The sequence below is a fragment of the Dasypus novemcinctus genome, chromosome 25 (assembly GCF_030445035.2).
Source record: "Dasypus novemcinctus isolate mDasNov1 chromosome 25, mDasNov1.1.hap2, whole genome shotgun sequence".
NCBI classification, from domain to species: domain Eukaryota; kingdom Metazoa; phylum Chordata; class Mammalia; order Cingulata; family Dasypodidae; genus Dasypus; species Dasypus novemcinctus.
This window is the reverse complement of record NC_080697.1, coordinates 63,916,527-63,922,765: the sequence shown is the minus strand read 5'-3', so window position 1 is coordinate 63,922,765 and position 6,239 is coordinate 63,916,527. Positions and strand designations below refer to the sequence as shown.

General features: G+C 47.3%; 1 long non-coding RNA gene across 1 annotated transcript; it reads left to right on the top strand.

The window, feature by feature from the left end:
* The first annotated feature begins 789 nt into the window (after positions 1–789).
* On the top strand, positions 790–5,105 carry LOC131275910 (uncharacterized). Its single transcript, XR_009183384.1, has 3 exons — positions 790–1,012; positions 1,478–1,594; positions 5,027–5,105. It is a non-coding gene; the product is annotated as an uncharacterized lncRNA (long non-coding RNA).
* Positions 5,106–6,239: the final 1,134 nt, after the last annotated feature.

Here is a 6,239-nt window from a genome sequence, read left to right as displayed (position 1 = left end):
AAAGGTAGTATGTCATTAGAAATAGAAGAATTACAAAAAAGAATATTAGAAATGTCTCATAATCAAATAGATGTAGCTGATGATAAAGATATCTTTAATGATTTAATTTTTCATTTTAATAAATTTAATCCAGTAGATTGGTGGAAGTCTCAACATTTTTTATCAGCATTAGGAATAGGATTTTGTGTATTAATCATGTTGCTCATTGTTGTTGCTTGCCTGGGACAAGAAGTCTATCAAAGACTGTACCATGTTGATGCAATGGGACAAGATAATAATTTGGTACTTGCAAAAAATCTGATATAGTTCCCCATGGTCAGAGTGCTTGGCTGGTAGTCAATGACGGGTAAGACTCTCAGAGGAGGGCAACCTAAGACAGGCACAGCCACCTTGACTAAAACAAAAAGGGGGAAACGTGGGAAACAAAGGCATGTTTCCATGGAAGCAAGTTACTTTCTGACCACTGGGTCATGCTGTCCCTAGAGATATACGTGCAGGTGGTTAATCTATCTGGGAAACATAACATTCCAGCAGAACCTAGACTTGATATCTCAAGTAACCTGGGCAACAAGATTAATGAGTATATTTGTTTCAATAATATAATAGAACATTATGAGATTTGGTAACTATCTTATCCACTGTGCACTGTGTTATTTAGATGAGGTAATAGGAATAGTTAGCTAGAATAGTTGCTGGTTCTCACAGTTGCTTAGGGTATATAAAGAAACTCCTGATATTAATAAACTTGTCTGATGAGCTTGAGGCTTCAATGCTCACAGTCCCCTGAACTCAATCTTTCTTTGTCTTTCATTCCCGATACCCTCTGGTATTTGACTCCGATAAAGTTTGTGCTCAAGTGATGGAATCAGAGACAGAGAGCTGGGCAGCCATTCCTGGGAGAAAGCTGAGTATCAGCTGTTAAGTCCAGAGGTTTGTGATCTTACTTGGTAGCTTGATGAAACATTAGATGGAGCAAGTCCTGGACCCTGCACCATTTTTGGCATGGCACAAGGTGAGGACTCAGTAAATATTTGCAGAATGAACGAGTGAATGATTGAATGAATAAATAAATGGATTCTAGGCAGGCCTGAAACAAAAGCAGGGGGCGGAGCACAAATAAGAAAAAGAAGACAAGTAAGAAAAAGATAGGTGAAATGGAAAAGGAAATGGAGAAAAAATGGAAAAGAGGAAAAATTGAGGGAGCTAAAATGAGTGGAGAAGAAAAGAGGGCTGTGCCCCATTCTGGGCCCCTCAGCTCCGGGGGCACCTGCCCTTGCTGGCAGGACCTCAATTCCCTGCTCTGGGCCACAGCCAGTTCCATTCTAAGGGGAGACCCCCCAACCCCCAGATACTTGCTGTAGCCTGGAAACTCTAAGCCTCTGCACTCCATCAGGGACAGGTTAGCATCTGTGTTTCACCAGGCTTTGAAGACTCAGCTCAAATAAACACATGCCTTTCTTTCTCTTTTTATTCCAAGACAGGTGTTGTTTCCCTGTATGACTGCATTTTTAAGAACAACCTAGATTCCAATCAGAAATTGCACTGAGATGACAGAGAATATGCAAAAAGCCTTGGACTTCACGTTAACGAGGAGGTAACGTTAAGACGGGAAATCCACAAGCTATTACCAGATTAATGTATGGATGTATATGTATTGTAATATTGTGTTCAGTTTGCTTTTCATAACTCAGGGGATCTGGCAGCTCTCCTGAGTCATACTGTACCCAGCAGCTATGACTAAGCTATTCTTACAGCTTCTGTCTTCGGTCATGTTCCTTGTGTGTTAATTTTTATGATTCAGTTATTTAGTTTTGTAGAATTGAACAATAAATGAGAGCAACACTAAGCGATTCTTTTTCACAGGTAAAAATAAGGCTTTGCTTATCTCTGAATTCTGGCTGTCTCAGTTCTTCTTGGGACCCTGGACTCCAGGACTCCTGCACAATCAGGACTCTTCCTCCCAGGCTCAGTGCTAAGCCAGCATCACCACTGCACATGGAGCAGATCCTTTTTCTGCCTCCTGACAGTTTTCTGAGAAAGGGGTTTTCGTGTAGTCAGCTGCACTGAGTTGTAGCAGGACAGCAGCGCTCATGGGGAGAGATGGCCGAGGCTGCAGCAGGTCACCTGGGAGGAGCACAGGGCCGGCGGGCTTCTCAGAGGAGGTGGCATGGGACCTGAGGAATCAAGGATGAGGGAACTGGCTGCATGAAGAGCAGCTCGGGGGTGCTCTGGTCAGACAGAAGGGATTGTGTGGAAGCACAGAGGTGCAACAGCACCTGGCATATGGGGACAGTGGAGAGGTGACCTGGAGGCTGAGGCTTGCCTGGCCATGAGTGGGACTCGGGCTGAAGGAAGGAGCTTTGTTCTGGGAGCAGTGGGGATCTCTGAGGGCGTTCCAGCCAGGAAGTGCAGGAGCGGATTCATTTTATATATATATTTTTAAGATTGCTTTATTTCTCTCCCCTTTCCCTCTATTGTTTGCTCTCTTTGCCTATTTGCTGTGTGTTCTTCTGTGTCTGCTTTCATTCTTGTCATATGGCACTGGGAAACTCACTGTTTTACTGTGCCATCTTGCTGTGTCAGCTCTCAATGTGTGCAGTGCCACTTCTGGGCAGGCTTTGCTTTTTTTGTGCAGGGCAGCTCTCCTTGCAGGGTGCCCTCCTTGCATGTGGGGCTCCCTTACACATGGGACACCCCTGTGTGGCACAGCACTCCTTGCACATGGCAGTACTGCTTGTGGGCCAGCTCACGACATGGGCCAGGAGGCCCTGGGTATCAAACCCTGGACCTCTTCTGTGATAGGCAGATGCTCCATAAGTTGAGCCACAACTGCTTCCCTGATTCATTTTAAAAAGCATTTTTCAGACTAGGTGCAGAGCAGGCCACAGGGCAACCTTGAGTCTAAATGGGAAGACCAGTCCAGGCAGAGGTGGTGGAACTAGAACTCCAGTCTGAGAAGTGAGCTGGCCCATGTGCTGATGGACCTGGTGTGAGCTGTGGAGCAAGAGGAACCCAGGACCACCTCTAGATCTTTCCACTTGAGTCACTGTGGACCAGGGGCAGCAGGGGATATATTTTACTAAACTGGGGCTGGAGGGAAGGGCAAGACCATGTGGTGAGTAATCAGTTGGCTGCCCTGACATTAGGATTCCATGATAAGGACCCTTTGCTAAGGCTTCAACCACTCCACCTAAGTTCATCTGTGAAGAAGGTTGTAGCACCTCTTTACAGTCAAAGGTCTATCATTAGAAGAAGGACAAGAAAGACTCTGGGAAAGTCATTCTCCACTGCTGACTCTTTCAGGAATAAAGAGGACACTTCTGTAAAATAATACTTAATATAAAGTTGACCACTTTCCTAAGAGGGTAAGACTCTGTAATAAGATGCAGTAGAGATCACATTTAACATTGTAAAAAAGTGTATTCTTTATCAGAACATATCACACGACTTCATCATCACCAGAAAGGGGAAAAGCTAATTATTACACTTGAAGTAGCCTGAACAATTTTCCATGCTTTCCCATATCACCTAATTGAGGATGATTTTTAGTATTCTTTCCCAGGATATTGCTTCCCAACATTAGGTCTCGACAGGCCTAACTGCCTGCTGCATTTCCATACTCTGGCATTAGCCTCACAAAGTCTGATCTGAGGACTGTGCCTTTAATGTAGGCCAGTTGCTGAGTAGATAGCTTTTATTTAATACACTCAGAAATTATAATACACAAGCTTCTGGTGGGAATCATTGGATTTTTGCTTGTTGCTACTGCTGTTTAAGAATGCCACTATATCACTTTTTCACAGTGATTTTTATTTCAATGTGAAAGGAAGTGCTGGAGGTACTATGAGGTGTGGCCTCTTATGTCACAGACACTGAACTATGTCTATCATTTTTGTTCACGTTCATTCATTCTGAGTTTTTCTCTCATGAGAAAAGCATGCCTGGCATTACTTATATCCATGTAGTCAGCAGATACCTTTTGATCACCTGCTATCAGCTTCCAGTGCCTAAAGGCCACGAGACAAAAGTCCCTGCCCTCTGAGGGCTTACATTCCCATGAGAAAAAAAATAAAAGGTAAATACACAGTGAACCTAATTCTAGGCAGTGATAAGTGGTATGCCGAAAATAAAGCAGTTTAGGGCAAAATGTTAAATGGGCGAGGGGGGGTGGGGAGGTGGTGAGGGCAGGGGGTCTGCTTGGGCTGGGTTGGGGGGACCCTTTTGAACTGAGACCTGATGGGAAGGGGACTGGCAGGAGAAAGACCCACGGGTCCAGGACAAGGAAACAGCTAAGATGAAGGTCCCGAAGCTGGAAGGGGCCCTGTGTGTTTGGGGCAAGAAAGAGAGCCAGGGGCAGGCAGGAGGTGGGCTGGGAGAGAAGGAAAAAGAATGGAGGACATGAAGTGTGGTCAGAGGGTAGAGGGGCCCAGGCTGTAGAGCCTGAAGGCACTGCAAGAGCTTCACATTTACCTTGGAGGGACCTGAAGACACCGGTGGGTTCTGAGCACAGGGGACAGAGGTTTGCCTGGTAAAAGAGCACCTCGGGCCTCGGAGTAGCCTGTAAGGGACCAGGGTGGAGGGGTGCAGGTGTACCTTGGTGCATCTTGGTGGGTGCAGGTGTGCAGGCGCAGACCTGGCACAACATGGGGTGCAGGTGTACAGGTGTCCACCTGGAGCACTGTGGCAGGGTGCGAGTGCTCAGGCACCCACTTGGTGCACCTAGGCAGAGTGCAGATCTGCAGGCACCCATGTAGTGCAACCTGTTGGGGTGCAGGTGTATAGACACCCACCTTGCACACCTCGACAGGGTGTGGGTGCACAGGTACCCACCTGGCACACCTAGGCAGGGTGAAGGTTCATGGGCACTCACGTGACACACCTAGGCAGGGTACAGGTGTGCAGGCATCCGCCTGATGCACCATGGTTGGGTATAGGTGCACGCCCCCTCCTTGTGCCCCTTCCTGGGAGTCAGGCAGCTGCAGCGGCAGAACCCTGCTGATGGGAGCACCTCGATGATCCCCAACAGGAGCACAAATGGCCCGTTGGGGTGCTGACGTCTTCCATCTACGGGAAGCACATCCACCAGCCTGTCGAACCACTGACCCATGATCACAGCCGTGCTGACCATGCGAGGGCTGACTCCTAAAGGAAGAACAATGTACCCAGCATGAAGGCTCCTGGCTTCGGGCACATTTCTCCAGCCTGAGGTTTGCACCAGGCCTCAAAGGCCCAGGGGCCCCTTCCACAGAGAGGGGGGGTGCCTAGGGCCTGATGTCCCCATTGTGCTGACACCTAGAAACTGCAGCGATGCTCCCCTCTGGCCTTATGTTGGGGACAGTGTACGACAATCAGCTTCCCTAAGGGGCCTCAGCCAGGGACTGGCAGACACATTTAAGACATGGGCACATCTGGCAGGCTGGTTTTTACATGAGACTATTTCTGATTAAGTGATGCTGGTGACTCATTCACTGCAGGTACCTTCAAGACATTAAAACTTTCCCCTCATTTTAAGTGACTGGGATTTTGTTCATGGGCTCTCCACATTTGTAACTGGGAAGCGGTGCAGTTATTTTCATACAGAAGCTGCTACTGCTTGATATTATCTCTAGTATACAAAAAAAAAAACCCTTGTGTTTTACTTTCTTCAAGAGGAAATATAAGGAAAGTTACATTATTGGCACAATTGAACTCTAGATACAGCAATGCACTTTCTTCCCAATGGTCTGAACTGCAAATAATGGAATTTTGTTCACTTGAGGACAAAAATCCCTAGGAATGATGGATGACCCCAGCGTCCTGCATTTTTGGCAGTTACCCCACAAGTGAGAAGCAGCTGAGATCATAGGGAAAGCATGGACCTTGGCATTCACCAGCGTTGGGTAAAATTCTGGGTCCTCTGTTGTCTAGCTCCTAGGTCTAGTATAAGTCGTTATCTATTGGAGCTTACATTCATCTTTACAGCAGGGGATCCTAACCTCATCTGTGTCTGTGTCTGCCTGGTCTGCTGTGACACCTAGCACAGGCAGCAGGAATTCACTGTCTCAGGGATTGGAGGCCAGACATCAAATCAAGCGGTCGGCAGCTATGCCATCCTGCAGTGGGGTGTCCTGCTGGCAGCTCAGCCTCTGCTCTTCACATGGCCGTCTGTGTCCCGTGGTCTCCACTTCTGCACAGGCGTCTGTCCAGATGCTCTCTGAAGGTTCTCCTGACTCAGTCTGGTCTCATCTTAGTAGGACCTT